General features: G+C 40.4%; 1 protein-coding gene and 1 long non-coding RNA gene across 4 annotated transcripts in view; one reads left to right on the top strand and one right to left on the bottom strand.

Annotated features, from left to right (window-relative positions):
- The window catches only part of PLCXD3 (phosphatidylinositol specific phospholipase C X domain containing 3), an 84498-nt gene that overhangs the window by 4820 nt on the left and 58662 nt on the right, over window positions 1-21016 (top strand). The gene's annotated exons all lie outside the window — the stretch shown is intronic.
- Window positions 11891-21016, bottom strand: part of LOC139790411 (uncharacterized) — a 94301-nt gene continuing 85175 nt past the window's right edge. Inside the window, exons 3-5 of one of the 3 annotated variants that reach the window (XR_011723479.1) lie at window positions 20487-20628; window positions 19155-19349; window positions 11891-12019 (exon numbers count right to left, since the gene is read on the bottom strand). This is a non-coding gene — a long non-coding RNA (uncharacterized lncRNA). The remainder of the gene's footprint in view (window positions 12020-19154; window positions 19350-20486; window positions 20629-21016) is intronic. The other 2 variants (XR_011723480.1, XR_011723478.1) reach the window with 2 other exon arrangements.

Raw genomic sequence — 21016 nt, 5'->3', positions numbered from 1 at the left:
AGTGATATCACCTTGGCAGCTGTTTGTTTAATGTCATTCCTTAGGAGGAATACACAGGACTTGGCTGGCTGCTTTTGTTTCTTATGATATATATATATGTTTTTTAATGTTGACTTATACGTTCCTTTGTCTGTCATCCAGAAACCAACTGCTAGGCACAGCAGAACTAAAGTTTGCTCATTTTAAATAAGAAGCTGTTGACAGGTGGGTTGGTTTTTTTTTGCTACCCATCTTTAGAAAGAAATTCTGAGATTTGAAATTTGGATTTCCTGCTATGCCACGATCATCATGCTTTGAAAAGAAAGAGCAGTATGTGTGTATCAGATGTATTAAGAGCTGGAAGATGATATAGGGACACCTGGGAAAAGCCTGCATGTTACTGCAGCTGGGATATTTTAGCCATTTTGTGAATGACAAAACTCCTGTAATAATGTGACAGATCCATTTCAGGTATTTTAAATTTTTGTCTTCTGTTGTAATACCTTTCAAATGTTCAAGTGATTACTTCTTGGGTAGTTTGCATTCCCAGCTCCATGGGGAAATTATTTCATCCTAAATAAGGCTAGAGGTTGTTCCTTGTTGGTTAAATAGATACACAGTATTTTCACTCTTTAATTGTTATTAGAGAGCTCCTTAATTTTGAGCTTGAATTGCTGATAAATTGGATGTTAGAGTGAAGAGTGATTGTCTTTGAGAAGCTCCTGGACCTGTTTCATTCTGGTCTGCCCACTAGTGGTCAGCGAAGTTCCTCCACTTTGCTTGCCAGGGGCCGATTCTGTACGCAGTTACCTCTGCCATCTGTAAACTGATGATGCAGGTTAACTTACAAATAAACCTATAATGCAGGTTGCCTGTTAGCTGTGGACATGCATGTAAGTATTTGAAAGAACTGCTTATTTTTTAAGTGCACCCTGTACTCTGCTTTAGTGTTCTTTTACTTGAAATGAGTATTTTGTGCTTTATTTGTTGCTCAGAAAATGAGTAAAGACCTCCATAACTGACATTTCTAGCTTTTTTAGGACAGCTGTCTTCTTCTGTATTGATGGTTGTCTTTTTACATTCCTTTTGTCCATAAAACAGTTTCTCTCTGGCCCTGCCTGTGCTGATGTGTCGTTTCCAACCTCATCAGAAATATTTATGTGATACAGTTTCCTGTAGCATTCACTACTAATTTCCCCTGATGTGACATGTTTCTAGCATGCACAAAACAAAGCTGCTTGGTTCCTGACACCGCCATAGAAGTCAAATGGTCCAAGCCCTTCAGTTACTTGCCCATTCCCTAAAAGAAGTAATTTAAAGCTGCTTTTGCTTGGTTTCCCCACAGGAACTAACTGTTCATTTAGTCCAGCAATCTCTGTCCACTCTGTCTCCAGCAGCTTGGTTACAGCAGAGCTCTCTCCTTCTGAGACCTGCATTGCATCTTGCCACCATGGCAGGTGTGACAGAGGGAATGGCTTTATGGACATCTGGAATGATTCCCCTCTTCCCACCTCAGTGAATTTGTTTCATTTCATCTCTTTGCTGAAAACTGCCTAGCTGTTCTCTGTATCCAAACTGCCCTTACCTTCTGACAATTTTTAGCTTTGTGTTTGGAATGTTTTTTATGTTTGGTAACCTCCTACATTTCTTACTGTAGCACAGCTTGTACTGTGTCTTTCACACAAAGTGACACTCACTTTGAAGATGCTCAGGTGCATTCAACTGTGCATGTAATTAAAAATGCAGGTGCAAAGTAGACAAAGTTGTAGGGAATATAACTTCAACCTGCTAAGAGGGCTTTGCAGTCTCTTATACTGCTCTACATGGAGATATTAAAATTTTAGCTACTTTATGAATTAGAAATCAATTGTATGTCTTTAATAAATACTTTTCAGATTCAGTAAACATACTTGTGTAACAGTTCTGGTTTTCAAAGAGCAGACAGTTCCAGAGAGAATAACTTTCATGCCCATCTTTTCCTTTCTTCAGAGTAGGTGAATTACAGATGCTTAATTTGTGAACGGATCTGTTTGTACAGTCTTTATAGTAAAGCCCATGGGACACTGAGGAATATAATTCAGAATAAAGATAGTTCAAAATCTGGAAGTTTGGATTTTTTTCTAAACTTCTGCAACAATTAATGGATTTTTATTTGACCTATTGTAACATACCTTTAAAAATCTTACGCAGCTGTTCAAGGCCACACCTTGAGTACTGTGTCCAGTTCTGGGCTCCTCAGTTCAGGAAGGATTTCGAGGTCCTAGAGCAGGTCCAAAGGAGGGCAACCAGGCTGGTGAAAGGACTCGAGCACAGACCCTATGAAGAGAGGCTGAGGGAGCTGGGGCTGTTCAGCCTGAAGAAGAGGCGGCTCAGGGGAGACCTCATCACTCTCTACAACTCCCTGAAAGGAGGTTGTAGCCAAGTGGGGGTTGGTCTCTTTTCCCAGACGACTTTCAACAAGACAAGAGGGCATGGTCTTAAGTTGTGCCAGGGGAAGTTTAGGTTAGATATTAGAAAGAATTTCTTTACAGAGAGGGTGATCAGGCATTGGAATGGGCTGCCCAGTGAAGTAGTGGATTCTCCGTCCCTGGAGATATTTAAAAAGAGACTGGATGTGGCACTTAGTGCCATGGTCTGGTAACTGCAGCGGTGGGTCAAGGGTTGGACTTCATGATCTCTGAGGTCCCTTCCAACCCAGCCAATTCTATGACTCTATGAAAAGAATGAAAAAAACCCATGGTAACAGCTAATAAGTGTACAGAAATATGGAAATGCTGGGGTAAATGAGTGTAAACAAATACACTAAAACCCTTCTTTTTCAAGTAGCTTGACAGAAATGGGAATTGCTAGAAATTTCCTCGTGGGGGCTGCTCATCTTCAGGGAGGGCAGGAGGAGGAAGATACTGTCTGATTTACATGTCTGTCAGTCTCATTTCAGTGCTGGTGAAGGTTATGGAGCAGATCTTCTTGAGTGCCAACACATTCACATGCTGGTCAAAAAGGGAATGAGGGAATTGAGTGCACCTTCCCTTTGCAGGAGACTCCATGTTAGGTGGGACTGTTGATCTGCTTGATGGTAGGAAGGCTCTGCAGAGGGACCTGGACTGTTCAGATATTCTGTCATTTCAGCTCTCACAGTATCATAGAATCATAGAATGGTTGGACTTGGAAGGGATGTTTGAAGGTCATCTAGTCCAACTTGAGTACGAGTATGTTCCTAGGTACCCACTTCCACACACACTGCACGGCCATATCGTCTTGCACTTGGGCCACAACAGCCCTGGGGAACAGTACTGGCTTGGGGAAGAGTATGTGGAAAGCTGTCTGGTGGAAAAGGACCTGGAGATGCTGGTTGACATCTGGCTAATAGGAGCCAGCAGTGTGCCCAGGTGGCCAAGAAGGCCAACAGCATCCTGGCTTTTATCAGAAACAGTGTTGCCAGCAGCACTAAGGGAAGTATTTTCCCCCCTGTACTCGGCATTGGTAAGGCCTCACCTCAACTGCTGTGTTCAGTTTTGGGCCCCTTGCTACAAGGACATTGAGGTGCTGAAGCAAGTACAAAGAAGGGTAACAAAGCTTATAAAGAGTCTAGAGCACAAGTCCCTTGAAGAGAGCTGAGGGAAGCAGGAGAAAAGAAAACTGAGGGGAGACCTTAATCGCTCTCTAGAACTCGGTGACAGGAAGTTTGACCTAGGTAAGTGTCAGTCTCTTCTCCCAAGTGTGAAATGATAGAAAAGTGGAAAAGGCCTCAATGTCTGCCAGGGGAGGTTTAGATTACATGTTTGGGCAAAAATTTTCACTGAATAGGCTGTCAAGTATTGTAACAGGCTCTTAAGGGAAGTGGTTGAGTCACCACCCCTGAAGTTATTGAAAAGACACATAGTTGTGGCACATAGGGATGTGGTTTAATGCTGGGCTTGGCAGTGTTTGGTTTACAGTTGAACTCAATGATCTTAAGGGTCTTTTCCAACCTAAATGATTCTGTGATTGTATGATTTCAGTGATGATTTTTGTGCTTGTTTTCATGTATTTGTGCTTCTGGTACTGGTGCTCTGTATGTTTGTATAGCTAGGCCACTTGAAGTCATAGTTCACATTTCTCATTGGCCAGAGGTAGCAGAGAATTAGTTTGTGTTAAGAAGTGGTTGTTTAATTTTGGGTTCAGAGATTATTTTTTTCGGACCATTGGTTGCACTGGCTGAACAACAGAAATATTGAGTGCAGTTTGTAATACCAGACGTAACCCCTCCTTAAACAGTCATCTGTTAAAAATGCATGAAAACAAAGCTGCAGATCTTTCTTCCCTCGTATATTCATGCCTGCTAGATGGGGACTAAATTATAGAACCATGGAATGGTTTGAGTTGGAAGGGACCTTAGAGATCATTTAGGTTCAGCCCTCCTGCCATAGGCAGCGACATCTTCCACAAGAGCAAGTTGCCCAAATTCCCATCCCTGCTGAAAGGTGCTGGGTAGTCCCAGCATTCTTCGAGTTGTAGGTCTTCAGTCTTCATCATCACAGGTCCAAGTGTCTCAAGAGAATCTTCACTGTGTGATTTTCCTACTGTAGCAAAATGTTATAGCCCCTTGAAAGTTCGTTTTCTTGAGATGAAATGGAGTATGTTGTTTCCTCTCTTTGAAAGCAAAGATTTGGTCTTTTTCTGTCTGTTTTAGATCCATCTCAGTTTTCACTGTAATCTAAATTAAAACAAATCAATAGAACAGTTTTCAGATGTTTTGCCACCTTTTAAAACATCTCTGTTCAAAATAAATGAAGTTTAATCTTAATTTCATGTAATCTCTTATCTGTTTGGTTTGCATACCTCATGCTTAAATTCTTCATTTTAGGATTTCAACTATGAAATAAGATATTGCAGAATACCTAGAAAAAAAGAGAAAGAAATAAAAAGGAATTTCTATGGTTGTGGTCCAGGGCTTTGCTTTTCTCTGTGTGTGACACACAGGATGTTTCAGATGATAGGATGTTACTACATATATTGCTGCTATGCAGACAAAAATCTACCCATGAATTTTAGTGGATTATAATTTTGCTTGTGACTTAAAAAAGAAAAAAAAAGCCATGAAAGAAGAAAAAAGACATGAGCATCACTGAACTAACCTGTGCTTTAAATAAATTATGTAGTTTTGGGATTTTTTGTTTGTTTATTTTGTTTGTGCTTGTTTTTTTGGATTTGTGTTTTGATAGAAGATTTTTGTATTCTTTAAAACACTTGTCCTATATTTATACTTTGGCAACCATGTAACTTAGTTTTGTAACTACGAAAAGTTGCTAAACAGGGACTTAAAAGTGAGAGCAGAAAAATGTACAGTATATAAGTAACATACACTGCTGTGCAACCAAAATGTTGGCTTAGAGCCTCCAAGTGTCTAGGTTTGTTTCTGCTAAATCCTTTTCCGAAAACTGTATTCTTAAAAATGCATGCATCAGACTAGTCTGGATGTTCCAACCAAAGCCAAATGACATTCATACATCTCAACCAGTGTGTGATTGGAATTGTCTTGTGATATTTCACTCAAGAAGATAAATGGAGTAGTTCTATAATTCTCACTGTCTGTGGAGCTGTGATCTTAAGATAAACTATTAGAAATCTTTGCCATTTTCCCTTCTTCGTAGGATGGGGGTGGTAAACTGAAGATCACCACTGATATTGAGGATGGCCTTGTTCTGGGTTAGGAACTGTGCTCCATGGCTTGTGGAACACTTCAGTGACCCCTGGGCCGTGCTTTGACATAAAGGCTGTTAATTTGTTTTACCCTGCAGAGCTCACATAACCTTTGTTGGAGTGTGGCACTTCATCCATGTGAATGCTACTCAGAAGTTGCTTTTTCAGCAGAGGAAAAGTTTGAGTACATAGTGCTTCTAGTTGCTAGTGCAGGAATCCCAATATATTTGCTATTTTAGGATTAGTCTTATTTCTTTCTTTTGAATTCCTTAAATTTTGTAAGACTGATTGTTCTAGTAGTACAAATCATGTTCAGAAATCCTGTCTCTGAAGTCATGCAAGCAGGGGGGTGGCATTCCTTATATATATCTGGTGTGCAGATGAGTGTTCCCATCGTGTGATCCAAAAAATGACCTTTTTGCATTGGTTCCCTCAGATTTTCAGTGTCTGCTTTGACACCTCAAAAGTGGCTGTATATGACAGACAGGTCAGAAGACACTTTGAACCTACTGCAAAAGACATCTGACATTTCGGGCTTTTTTTTTGTTGTTGTTGCTGGAAAGCAAGGTGGGCACTGGATTACACTGTAGTGTGTAAAGGAGGTGAATCACTCCTGGTCAGTGCACTGGGATGAGTTTGGGCTGGGTGAAATTGTTTTGAAGAGAAATTCCCCAGTTATTATCATATCATGCAAAAAGACGAGGAGGGTGTTGACTGGAAGTTCTGTAAGATGGACCTTGAATAGCAGATGCTGTGGGTTTGCCTGCATTCATCTCTGTATCCTCACTGGACTAAGAGAAGCGGTGTTAAGAGGGTTGCATCATTGGATCCCCAGGAGCATTTCTCAGCAGCTGCACACTGAAGTTTGTTGCTCTTGCTGCCTGTGCATAATGGACCTTGGAGTACACCACAGGTGTCAGTAGTGTATTTTTTGGTTAACAAACTGCATGTTTAAATTCAAGACAACTTGGGCCATGTAAGTATGTGGCTCTAGGTCTAGAATTTTCTGTTTGAGGCAGTGTTTATAGGTTGGCTTGCTTTCTGTGTTGTTGGGGTTTTTTTTGGTCGTTTTTGCTTGGTTTTTTTTTTCCTAAATTCTTCAACTTTCCTGACAGTTGGTATAGTTCTCTCACCATCTGCAGAGCTAAAGTGGAGGCTTTTCCAATCACATGAAGATGCTCAGTTTTGGTGAACTCTAAATCTTAAAGCATTGCTCAGTTGGAGTTCTGACTTACCCTGCCTCTGGTGCAAAACTGACAGCCTTCAGACTTTCCAGTAGTAGAGATTGCCTCAACAGAGTCCTGTCTGGGATGGGAGCAGCAGGCACATGTATTTTGACTTTCTAGTCATGCTTTAAGGCTTATCTAGTAGTGCAGACTCCTGCTGTGAGAGGGAGCTGGACTTGTGCCATTAGCCAAGTGTTATTTAGTGCATGTGCCTAGTGAGTGTTTTGGGAAGCATTTTGTAAGCTGACAATAAATAAGGAGAAATCAATCCAGGTTCAGAAAATTTTTGATGTAGCTTTCTTATTGGGGAAACAAGCCAAGATACACTGTGAAGGACACAAACAGCACATGTATGTATGAATGCTGTTGCTTCTGGAATGTGGAGAAAACTGGGATTTCTAAGATTAGTTTTAAGGAACTGTCTGTCAACAATGCAAGCTCTTCTGGCTGTAAATGGTGTGAGTATGAACTGGTAAAGCCAGATACAGACTTGTTTGAGAGCTAGGTTGATGTGGTAGTGGTACTGAGGAGAAATACTTTGCTTTTGTGCTATTATGTATTTTGACCTGTTGCATCCTCCTGCTTTGCAGGGATCAGAAAAAGTCACTGAAAGGTTGGCTGGTCAGGTTCATCTCACAATTTCAATTCCTAGCTGTTTATATTCTGCACCACAAAATTCTTAGTTTCCTTTGAGACTGCATTCTTCATATAATCAGGAGTAACATCTGCTATCAGAGAGCAACTTCAGTTTTGCAGGAGAGCCCAGTCAATACATGAAAAAAATCAACAAGGATTAAGCTGAGCCAGGGTTATGTGATGTGGGAGTTGCAGGAGTGGAGATGTAAAGCCAGGCCAAGAAAAGCTATGCTAAAGGAGATCAAAGGTTCAGTTAGTTTAGTCACCTGGCTGTGGTGTCTTCTCTGGCCCTTGTCAGGGAAAACGCTTAAGGATGAGGTGAGAATAAAGTTTGCATCCAAATTCTTGTTGTGTAAGCTCTGGTAGCTCTCTAGGTAGAGCTATGTCCCGGATAGGGTCTTGCCCTGTTCTTGGCTTCTGGAGGGTGTGAAGTTTGTACAGACACAGGGAGTGGGCTCAAGAGGATTTGTGTCACTGTGTCAGTGACAGGAGAATGTGACTGGGACAAGAGAGGATTGATGCAAGTTTAGGTCCCTGCTATGGGAATTGCTTAGGTTTTTGATACTAGGCAGAGGAACAGAACCTGCCCTGGAAGCAGCAAATGCAGCCTGAATGCCCCTTCCCAGCTGAGCATGGATGGTCAAGTTGGTTGTCTTCTGGAGCCTGTGAATCTCACCCACTACTGTGGAGATGCAGGGCCATGGCTGGGGGGAGTTTATTGTCCTAATGCTCAGTAGTTTCCAGCTATTTACAATCCAAATAAGTCAGCATTCCCTGCTCTGGAAGAAACGTATCTTTCTGAATTGCCATGTGTTGTGCCACTCACCCTAGAGGAACTAGCACTTCCTGGGGCTTCTTTCCAGCCTGCTTCTCAAGTAAGTCTTCAGGCAACAATAAGCTCCCAGTGTAATTTTCAGAACCAGGTTTTCTCTTTTTTTGTCTTTTTTTTGGTATTGCTTTCCCAGATGTTTCAAGAGAGACAAGGGTTCTTATTCTTTAAAGCACCTTTCTAGGTGCTTTATCTTGAATTTGATCAGAGAGGGGAGGTGTTTTGTTGTAATTTTAATGCTGGTTTTGTATCTCAAATGTTATTCAGGATTATTGATAAACAAACTTCATGCTTTGAAAGCAACTTCTTAGTCAAGTGAGACAATAATTCCCTTTTCTTTTAAGATTGCTATTGTCTACAAGGGCATGCTGTTCCTGGAGAACAGATGCCAAGAATCTAAGTGCAATTCCTTTTATGTAGCACTGTCCTTCAGGTTTATTTTTAACTGTGGGTGAAATAGAGGCTAGAAATGATTCGTTAGAGAAAATATAAAGTCAGTAAAAATATGGAAAAGTCCTCTTCTAATATGGGAATCACATTTAAAAAGTGGGGACAATCATGTCTCTCTGCCTTAGATAACAACTTGTGAACACTGTTTTAGTGTTGGAAGTGAAATAATGTAGTTTCAGAACTTGTTCCAACTTCCAGACAAACCAAGAAAAATCCCAGAGGGAGGGAAGGAAGGTAGTGTACTTGAAGTAAGCTTTTTGTATGAGTTCAGCCCAGTTCACAGTGAAGTTTGGATATATGAGGGTTTGGGGGGGTTTTTTGTATTTAGTTTGTGGGGCAGTTTATGGGATAATAGAATTCATCAACTGCCAGGAGAAATTTTGGCATTAGTCTGGCTGGGCCTGCTTCTTCACTGGCTTGCACCATGTGTAAATGCAGATCTGCATGAAATGTCACTAAATCACAGCTTTAACAGTGGTATTGATCTGTTACTAAGGCTCTTTATATCTCTCTTAAACAGCTTCTTACGAAAGACCAAGCCTCTTGCTTTGGTCTCTGGTCTTGGCTGGATTTTCGTGTCACATTACTAACTCTAGGATAGTTTGAAAGTAAATAATTTAAATAATATCAAGGTTCAAGTGTGGGGGGGAGAAACAGAAGAGCAGCTGTGAGAAACTCAGTATGGATATGTATATTGCATTAAAGGTAAGGTTTTATGCAGTTTTTGGTGCCTGGATTGGAAGCTGAAAAGAGCGGTAAAGCTGGATATCACATTGCAAGTGACCAGTGGGTGATTTTATTAGCCCAGCTGAAGTGTGCAGCAGATGCATGTCTCTACCAGGGTATAAAGGCACTGATGATTGGTGGTATGTCTGGTCTATGACAGGGTTTCTGATTTCTGGCTTTTGCTGATGCTGCCAGAGGGAAAATATGACATCAGATTCAATAAAGTGGACTTTGAGCCAAATAAATGTACTTAAAGCTTGTATAAGTTAAATGGTCAATGCATGGAAAATGTGTACATCAGTTAACCATCTCCATGGCCTCCATACTAAACACAAATTTTGAAAGGATCAATAATCTGTATTATGGCAGGATGTTTTCTGTGTTTCATAGACCAGAAAACTAAATAGCTTGCTAAAAATGAGGGAGGCTAAGGCAGAATAGGAAACTGATCTGAGTTTTATAGATCATAATTTAGTGACAGCCTTTGAATCATGCTTTTTCCTAAACAGTGTAATTTAGAATGATGTATTCTGCTCTGGCAGTGAATCACAGTATAATAGAGGACAAAGAGGTACCCAAAGCTTCTCATGACAGCTGACACACTACATTTTTATGTCTTATGTAAAAGACTTTTACACGAGACTTGCGTGGTTTGCACTTTGTCATGCCAGCAAGGAAAGGAAACATTTCCTGCAGGAAAGCAATACAAGTTCATTAGTCATCAGAAGGTGTGATGGCATATGGAGTGCTAGATTGTATTGCCCATCTGTGAGCTGGTCCCTGAAGAGAAGGGCCAGGCTACAGCAGATCATAAGCAGTTGTGGCAGATCCCCACAGATTAGAGGGTGAGGTGTGGGAGATGAGGTTTCTGGCCTCAATTGAGAAATGAAGTGTTACAGCAGCTTCAGCTAAATGGGAGGTTTCTACTTTTGCAGCTGGCTGGTTAGCAACAAGTTCTGAGTTACATTAAGGGTTGTCAATGTTGTCCATTGGAGTTACATGTGAACAGTACATTGCTGCTGCTGTGGATGTTTTCTGGTGTCATCCAGCAGCATTTCTTTACCTTTCAGCAGGTAAACTATAGCCAGCTGGTTTTATCTGTCCTTCTGTAATCCATGCAAAGATGCAGAGTGTTGGATTTTTATCCTGATTGTTGAATAAGCTGCCAATCACCATAGTCTTTCATGTATGCTAGTGAGGAGTGAGAGAAGGTGTGAGCACTCAGAAGCCTCCTTTAGCACTGTCTGAAAGCTTGAAGGCACCAGTAGTTTCATCCACCCACCCAAAATCATGTAAGAGAGAATACAGGAAGTTAAAAGGGAGATAAATATACTGAAGACTGGAGGGAGGACAGGCTGTTTAGATTGCTACCCTCAATCACTGCTGGCAGACGAGGGAGTTAATGCTAGAAGATTAGCTCTAACTCTTCACAGAGTATTGCTTCAGGAAGTGTCTAGTGCGCAGCTCAGAAGTTGTTTGGCTGATTTGGTTTCCAAGACTTGAGCAAAAGTGAAGGAAAACGTGTGCTCAGAAAGAGGGGGGCACAAGTATTATGCTGCTCACAGGCAAACGAGTGAAATTTACAGCAATGAAAACCAAATCTTACTGCTAAGCCACAGAGTAAAACTTGTTTGCTATTGTTCTATTGTGTATGACACTTGTTAAAAAAAATACAGTCCTGGTAGTAGTATTTGCAGCCAGTCTGAATGTGTTTTAGTTGGAGACAGAAGTGAACTGAAAAAATTGGCTTCTGGGCAAGGTGTTTTTTCACTGCTGCAGTGTTTTGGATCCTGTTTCATTTAGTGTTTTTCATTACTAACCTAGATGAGAACAAGCTCATTATGGAAATGTGAGTAATTGCAGTTGAAAGCAGCACATGAAGAAGACAGGAGCCCATACAGCGAAATGAACTTTATTTGGATAAAGCTAAACTAATAGGTTGGGGCTGAACTGCAGAATTGTTCAAAAGGCAGTTGTTTTTTCTGAAGAGAGATTTAAAATGTGATAATACAGGAAGAGACCAGGAGGGTAGCAGTGGCTGGGATTTTGACAGGCGAGGCAGCTTGGAAGAAGGTCACTGCTGCAGGCTGCAGCCACGTGCTCAGAAATATGGTGTGTTGCTTGGAGATGGTGATCTGGTGTGGCTGCAAATGAGAAATTGGCACTGGAAATACAGAAAGAGGAGCTGGAAGTGAGATGATTAATACATCTAAGATTATGTGTCTGTGAGGAGTAGTGAAGCAACTGGGTGCAACTCTGAGAACTGGGCTTAGATGAACAAGAGGTGACACTAACATGGAAATGTATCAGTGGTGGATTAATTTACTACAAGATTCAAAGAAAAGAAATTGGGTAGGATCCCTCTGACCTCCTTTAAACATGGACTGGGAAGAGTGCAGCATTGTAAAACAAAGTTATCACTCCACCAGGTGGGTGCTCTGCCTGATCTCAGAATCCTTCTCTTCCCATCCTTTACTCATCTTCAGGAAACCTGCAATATAAGATTAAAAAATCTATTATTTTTCAACCAGCCTCAGTTGCAGTAATGAATGCTAAATCATGATACTTGTGTAAAAATTTGAGGACTCATAGAGCCGTTGCTCTATAAAAGCAAGGCTGTTAAAGCCTTATATAGGGTGATGGGGTGGAGAAAGCAGTTTTCCATGCTGAATAAAAAGCCTGGGCAAGCACTGGAAGAATGAATCTTCTTACATGGCTTGATGTGCTCTCTGAGCTCCTGTCTGCAGGGGCAACTTAAATGCTGTCAAAAAGTAATGTTCTTTTACTGAAAAGTTTTATACTGAGTAGCTCCATCTGTTAAAGTGTCAAAGTCTGTGACCTAGGATTCACTCCCTTGATGGTTGTGTGGCAGAGCATAGCCAGTGGAATTACAGCTTGATAATTATGCAGAAATAACCCCTCATCAAGAAGAAAATTTTAAATTCTTGTTCTTTGACCAGTGAGGTTTTTCTGCATGAACAGGCCTGCTGGTGAAACTAGTCATGGGTGTAATTCAGGTGAGTATTCATGCCTTAATGCTTTGCTGGAGTTAAGGCACCTGCTCTCTTAGAAGGTAATCTAAGTAAGGAAAATGTGAGGAAATATATTAACAACCAAATGCAGTGTCACTTTCCTAGTGGCAGTAATACTGTGAGGTTAGCTGTCCATGAGCTGTGGGGAACACCTGACCAAACACTGTACTGGGGTGGTTCCTGGGCAGCCACGCTGCCTCCAGCTTGCTGCCCATCATACTTGAGCTGTGGAGGCTGAAACATTATTTTTGGCTACTGCTTACTTTAGCCTTAATTGCTTAAAAGAACCTGTGCAAAATCCAGGCTGTGAGAAAAATTAGCCCCTCCATGTGTGGTTCAGAGGTGCTGGTCCTATCCCATATTGCAGAAATCCTTCCATAAGAGGAAGGCAAACCAGAGGCTTACTAATGTGGCAGTCAATCTCCGTTTCTGAGGCTTATCTTGTAAAAATACATACTTAAAACCAATAAAGTTTTAATTAATACAGTTCCTGAATATGTGTGTTAAAATGCTACAGTGCCTATCAGGGAGACCGCACGATAGCGAATTACCACCTTCTCCTTCAGAGAGTGGAGCTTGTTTTCTGAACTGTTCCTTCATTGGTAAAGAAAAGAAGGAACCAAGCTAACCCCCACACAATTGCCACAGTATTTTTTTTACTCTGTTCATAGTACCTGAACACAGTATCTTCAATCCCTCACACACTCTTCACTTTACTGTCATAAAGACATTATGCCTTTCAAAGAGTATTTTGGACTCAATGTGTTTCTTTTCTCCATAATCACAGTCTCTGGTTACATAAGAAGAGGCTATTGCTGTGTAATATGTCAAAATGGGATTTCAAAGCCCGGAGAAGAGCAAATGATGAGGAATTGCTTATGCAAGCTAAAGGAAGGACAGGAGAGCTGGCAGGATCAGGAAGGGAGGCTGAAATCTTTACTGCTTTTGTGCCTTTAGCTCTCAGTATCTTTGGAGGTCGGTTGAAGTTGATGTTCTGTAACCTATTCCATGACCTGATCTTTTAAAGCTTTTAATGACACATTCTGACACTAGGGGTTATGCAGTCCCAAGGAGACCACTTGCTATACCAAGACTATGGAGAAGGTTTGTGTTATGAGATCCTGTGAGATTCATGTTTTTTATGGAATTCTCTTCCTACAGAGTATGAAAATGCTTCTGAGTCTGATTAAAGAATATGAACAGTGTTTCAGGATGGCTCTTCAGATGGAACAAAACTGACAAGATGCTCTGAGGGTAGTCAGAAATGAAATATAAATGTAATTTTTACTCCATATATATTCAGTTTAGAATTAAATTTCATTTTTAGCAATGAGACTGCTCATGCCGCTGATAGATTGAGAAGTTAAATCTCTTAAAGAGAGATCATACAATTTTTTTGCAGAAAAAAACCTGGTCTATCTCAGCATGAGGTTTGGGTTGCTATAGAGTCTGTTGATTGGAATAACTCTGTGGCTTGAACTGATTTATTCCTCTGTGCTATGCAACAGTAGAACATAAATAAACATTACCTATTGTGGCCTCAGAGGTAAAGAGATGCTGATGTGAAAACCCATAAAACTGTTATATCTTTTTCAATAAATTCCACATTGTCAGGAAAAGAAATGTTTTTTCATTTGCTGTCAAGAAAAAAAAAATGCTTCCTTTGATGTATGAAAATAAGCATTTTGTCATTAAAACATAAAACAAAATTCCTTGAGTCATGATCCAGTTTAAATGTATTGATTCAGTAATGGCAAGGTATATCAAACACAGAATTTATTTAAAACCAAAACCACTGTATAAACAGCTATACTGCCATGTCCCCATTGTCTTGCTCTCCAAGAGCTGACCATATGCAGTCAGAGGGACAAGCATAAACAGAGACAAGCTGCTACCTCCCTTGTACAATCTTGCAGTTTCCAGCTATGAAAAATGGCACCAGCTTTGCTTTCCTTTCACTGAAATATTTATGCATCTTTTAAATCTGTTGATGATGCTGGATGGAGAGATGCATGCTTTCTCAACACCATGGCAGGTGTTCAGCTAGTTGTATTAAAAAACTCCTTAAGGTGAGAGTAGCTTTTTATTCTGTGGGTTCTTACAGATATTGAGGGATTTTCTAATTTCTGTCTGGGTCATTTTACAAGTAGGACATTTCTTGTAAAAGATTAATTTTCAAGGAGCTGAATGATCATGTACAGGAGGCTGTACTCCATTGAAGCTCCAGATATTAGGCTCCAATATTAAATCTATTTATGAAATAAACAGATCTCCAGTTGAAAGCTTCACTTTCTGTGAAATCTATAATTTTGACTTTTTTTTATAAAACACAACACATATTAAATACACATGGTTTTGGTGAGTGTGGACTATAGATCAGAAGTAGGACTCTTGACAAAGAGCCAAGATGAACTGGAAATACACAAGAACTAAGTACATTTCTGCCTTCAGTGTTTTAAATCCACTGCTCTTCTGGAGCTGATTGCTGTAGGCTGGTTTTGTTGAACAGCCTGTATCAAGTACTAATACGGTTTCAGTATGAATCTCTAGATATTGTCTCAATTCCACAGTTTGTTTCTGCCATGTAAACCAACCATGTAATATTACTTTCCTCTAAAATAATACCTTGCAGTCATTCTTGAACAATAAAATGTGAAGCTTGAATTGACAGGTGATCACACATAGTAAATTTATCTCTTACTGATTTAAGTAACTGAAAATATTTTAGGAAGTGGACAACGTCTTGTTTGCTTAGGATCAATGATCTAACAAAAATCATACTTTTTCTATAACCTGCAGGACCTGGAAACTGGTATTATCGCCACTTAGCTGAGGCTTCTGATATCTTTGCCAGAAACCAGACCATGATCACTTCTTTTTATTAAAAATAAAAAAGAAAAAACCCACAAAACATACAAAAGGCAGAGCGTACTCCTTACTAGGTTTTTAAAGATATTCCACTACAATGCCAATTTTGCAGTGTGTTTCAGAGGACATTCTACCTGCATGGTTAAATGATTGGTGAGTTCATGATGTGAAGGAGTGAGCCTTTTTTAGTAGCAACATTTTGGTTTTTAGAAGCCAGAAGCAGGCAGTGTTATCTGAAATACTTAATACGCAGAGAATATGTAGGCCAACACAGCATGCTGTCCAAATTAACAAGGAGTGATAATTGCAGCATAGTTAATCAAGGATGTTTAATCATAGCTACAACATTTTCTTACAACTAGATTATTTTATCACTTTATTTCTTCCTTCATAATCATTAGACAATAACTACACAATGTATAATTGAGTAGTCTGTAGACTTGCAGAATGTTAACTTTCCTTACTCGTGTCTTTTGACAGTGAAGGTGAAAAATTTCATAATGTTTTAAAGATCAAACCATTATTTTTAATATTGGAACTAGGTAGTTTGTTATTTTCATCCTATTTTGGCAGAAAAAGTGATATTTGGTAAGGATTTCTCTTTGCATATTTTATTTTTCCTTCATTAAACCTAAGATCTCAAATAATGATGGTTTAGAATAAATTTATAAACATAAGAGTGTCATGAGGTAGATTGAGGTAGACAGAACAGCATGTAGCAATGAAAAGCATATTTTCAGCTTTAAGTTTTGGGTTTTTTTGCTAAGGTATAATTCTTCTAGTACCATAGTTGCTTAGGGACAGCTTGTTCTCAGGATGCTTTACAAAAGTGAAATTCTAAAAGCTTACTCATACCCTCAAAACAGAAGAAGTCACAGTGTGAATAAGGTAAAATGTGGCTGTAAGCCTGGTTCAGTAGGTTAAAAACATTTGGGATATAGTAAATTAGAGGTATGAGAAGGTAGTTTTTGAATGCAGTGATCCAGTGAACTTTCATGGACACTTGCATAACCTTTCTTACCAGAAGCAATTATGTGTGTGAAACTGACCTGTGAGAATTTACTCACTACGGCTCACAGGAAAATAAATTAATGAATCTGGCTGATAAATAGGCTGTGAAATGCAGACAACATTATTAATCCCGGCCAAATTCAGTGATTCAGAGATAACTGTGGACAAGGCTACAAGACATGAAAAGTGAGTTATAGGTTTGGATGCATATAATGCTCTGTCATTCCATGTCATTCATGTGCTCTGTCACTAGAAGTAGGGGAGCATAACTGGAGGGAGGAAAGACTCTCCACTGGTCAGTGAGGACTGGGTTAGGGCTTGCTTGGACAAACTGAAAACACACAAACCTGTGGGCCCTGGCGGGGTCCCTCTATGTGTGCTGATAGAGCTGGCTGATGTTGTTGATGAGCTGCTCTCCACCATGTTTGAAAAATCATGGAGAACAGGAGTGGTGCCTGGGGACTGGAAGAAAGCCAGTGTCTCTCCAGTCTTCAAAAAGGGCAACTATAGACCAGTCAGCCTCACCTCCATCCCTGGCAAGGTGATGGAGCAGTGCATTCTGAAGGCCATCTCTAACCACTTGATGGAAAAGAAGGTTATCAGGACTAGGCAGTGTGGATTTACTAAGGTGAAATCTTTGACTAACCTGATATTCTTTTAGGAAGGCATGACCAAATGGTTAGATGAAGGGAGGGCAGTGGATGTCATATGTCTTGTCTTAAATAAAGTTTTTGACCCTGTCTCCCATAACATGTTCATAACAAAACTCAAGAAGTGTGGGATAGATGATTGGATTGTGAGGTGGATTGATAATTGGCTCAACAACAAGGTTCAGAGGGCTATGATCAGCAGCACAGAGTGAAGTTGGAGGCCTCTGTCCAGTTGCATTTACCAGGGATCAGAACTGCATCCAGTTTTGTTCAATATCTTCATCAACAACCTGGATGAAGGGATGGAGTGTACCCTCAGAAAGTTCACTGATGAAACGAAGCTGAGAAGGGGTGGCTGTTACACCAGAATGCTATGCTGCAATCCAGCAAGATCTGTACAGGCTGGAGAGCTGGGCAAAAATCAGCCTCAGGAAGTTCGATAAGGACAAGTGTAGAGTCCTGCATCTGGGTAGGAATAACACCAACCACCAGTACAGATTAGGGGGTGTCCTGCTAGAAAGAAGCTCCATGAAGCTAGGTATCCTAGGAAGAGTGTGTCCAGCAGATCTAGAGAGGTTCTCCTCCCTGTCTAGTCTGCCCTGCTGGGGACACACCTGGAATACTGTTCCCAGTTTTGGATTCCCCAGTTCCAGAGAGACTGAAACATAGTGGAGAGAGTCCAATGGAGAGTTATGATGGTGACTGACTTGAGCATCTCCTCTGTGAAGAAAGACTGAGAGAACTGGGGCTATTTAGCCTTGCAAACTTTCAAAACCGACCTGGATGCAGCCCTGCTCTAGTTGATCCTTTTTTTGCAGGGGGGCTGGGGTAGATGATCTCTAGAGGTCCCTTCCAACCCTTAACATTCTTTGATTCTAAGAACTCAATGTAATTCATTGTAAAATTGAAAAGCTGAGCTACACAATAATGAAAAAAAGCAACCTATAAATGACAAAGGCTGTGGATCTTAAAGGTAATGTGCATGAAAACATTTTTTAATTCCTTATTTATGACACAAACACTGGACTCCAAGAAGCAACTGGTACCTGTATATATTTATTTTTTGGCTTCAAGGTGCTTAATGGCAGGTGGTGATTTACAGGTTGCAAATATTTTTCTGTTGTATTTAACATATTTAGCAAGTAAATACCTGCCAGTTTTGGATCTTGGTGGCATTTGCTCATATAATGGGTATATGAGCTTACCTTAATGGGACCTGGTAAAATTCAGCTGTGGATTTTCAAATGTGTCTGTAATTCACAGAACTATGCTCTGTATAAGTCAGTGCTGAGGTCAATGCACATGTTGTCATAAGCTGGCCTATGTGAACATTCAGTAAATCTATGTGGACTTCCCTGAGGACACCAAGTGTTATGTATTTTCAAGGCATTTAGAAAGTGGCTTCATTGTGTGACCACAGTTGTGATGCTTGTCCCTTCCATAATGTAGGGCAAAATACTGTCTCTGTCTGTCCTGATTTCACCATATCTTCTTGAATTCCTAGAGAGGGCATTGAGTAGGAATAGGATGTAACAAATTATTGGAAGGCTCCATCATGGTATTTTTAAGAGGGCTGTGCATGTTGCAAGGTGAATCTTTAAGCTTCCATTTAAAGGAAGGGCCTGCACGCTTTTTCCATTCATATATATATGTGTGAAAGAAAAAGAATTTATTTAAATTTTTTTCTGTGTGTGTGTACATATATATAGCTAATCCATTCAGGTTTTTTCCAAATGTTGAGCTAGGCTTTCACCTATAGTGATAGTCTCAGATATTCTCTGCATACAGGTCTTCAGGGTAAAGCAGTAAAAATGCAGTATGACTTTTATGCTCAAAGTTAATCACTACTTAATTGGAACATTGGAGCTGGCAATATTCAATGTTCCTAGCTCTGTGTCAGACACCAGCTGTGCCTCTGATTTGAGAGGTGGTTATTAAAAGTACCTGAAATAATAACTTCACTTAATCAGATATTGTAACCAGCTAAACACAGAGCTGTGTAGCTAACTAACCTCAAAGGTGAGTGAAAGTCATAGGACTACTTGCATCTGCACTGCATGCTCACCTTTCCTCTGGAGAGATGCTTTAGTGACTGGGGTTTTTTGTCTTCAGTTCTCCAAGTTCTCTCTTTGAAACACGTTAAAAATGGACTCTGAGGGGCAGGTTGGACCCTCCCCCTGCTGTGCATACTCCCAAGCTCTGGAGGATTAAAGAGCCTGGGCTTGCTCTGCTCTCTGTATGTGGGCAGAGATCTTGCATGCTGAAAAGAGTAGAAAGCAAGCAGATTATTTTAAAGTCTTGGTGAATTTTTACAGTTAAATCATCAAACACTTCCTAGCAGCATGTTACTACTTTTGTAAGTCAGCATTAGGGTAGACCAACCCTCGTGGTAGGAGAGCCAAGAGTGACCCTGGCATCAGCTGTGTTATTCTTCCTGCAATGGGACCATGTATGCAAACCCAACAGGAACTCTAAAAATTAATTTTCTCTTCATTTGTGACTGCCACCAGTAGTGTTATGGCATTCTCTTTTTCTTTCTTTTCACTGTTTTGTCTGTCCATCTGTTGTCCCTGTTTTAGATTGTATCATTTCCTGTGCAGAGGCCACCCTTGTTTTAGCATGCTTAAGTCCTACACTGGGATACTTACTGGGATAATCCTAAATTCTTTTTAGAAAAACAAACAAAACCCAAACCAAATGAAAAAAAACCCAAAAAACAACCAAACAAAAACCAAACCAAACCAATAAACAAAAAAACCCATAGGGTAGAGAACCATTCTTCGTATTGCACTAGCTGATGAGGTTTTTTTTGATGAGTGCATGAGAGGGGGCTTTTTAAGAACTCAAAAACTATCCTAGGCCAAATTCTGATTGTTTTGAAGTCTGCCTTTTGAAACAAGGCAAAACCTTTCCTCCCCATGAAAACATATTGCCCCTTGAGCGGCTGAAGAGCTAGGTTTCTCGTTATCCTGAAGTAATTGATTAGTTAATAGATAATAATTTGGACATGCATTATTTACAGAATCATTAGTCCTTGTAAGTTGACTTAGGCCATAAGTCAAAGGCCATAAACTTTCCTTTTGTTCCTGAGTTCCAGCCAAAACTATTCAGTCAGGCTGGTGGTCTTCACTGGTGGCATGTCTTTCAGGTCATGGGAATGGCTTGCTCCATGTGCCTTTAAGACTTCCTCCTTGAAGTATGGCCAGCCTTCCTGGGCTCCTTTGCCCTTCAGGATTTTCTCACAAGGGATAATCTCAACCATGTTCTGAAACAGGCTAAAATCTGCCCTCTGGAAGTCCAAGGTAGCAGTTCTGCTGACTTGCCTCCTTGCTCCTCTAAGAACTGAAAATTCTATCATTTCATGATTGCTCTGCCCAAGATGGCCTCCAGCACTTACATCCCCCAGAAGACCTTCTCTGTTAACAAGCAGCTTTCCTTGGTTGGCTCCCTCCCCAGGTATGTCAGGAAGTTATCTTCTACACATTCCAGAAACCTCTGGGGCTGCTCCCCCTGTGCTCTGTGGTGTTTCCAGCAGACATCTAGGAAGATTAAGTCCCCCATGAGAACAGGGGATAGAAATCATGAGACCTCTCCCAACTGCCTGTAAAATATTTAATCTGTCTCTTCATCCTGTTGGGAAGTCTATAACAAACTCCCACCATGATATCTACCCTACTGGCTTTCCCATCAATTTTTATCCATAAATACTGAACACTGTCACGACCATCATTAAGTTCTATACATTCTTGACAACATTCATTGCATGGACACCAACAAATATGTGAATGTATGTATATATTTTTCTGTGTTTGCTCATTCAGGTGATAGCTCCCTGTTTTAAGTTCATAAACAATGCAATTTGAATTTCTTTTGAAGGTTGCACAAGGTGTAAGGGACAAATCCAGTGATAAATGAAAAACTAGATAA

This window comes from Heliangelus exortis, chromosome Z, assembly GCF_036169615.1.
Source record: "Heliangelus exortis chromosome Z, bHelExo1.hap1, whole genome shotgun sequence".
In the NCBI taxonomy this organism is placed as follows: Eukaryota; Metazoa; Chordata; class Aves; order Apodiformes; family Trochilidae; genus Heliangelus; species Heliangelus exortis.
The sequence above is the reverse complement of the archived record's forward strand: the minus strand, read 5'-3'. Positions and strand labels throughout refer to the sequence as shown.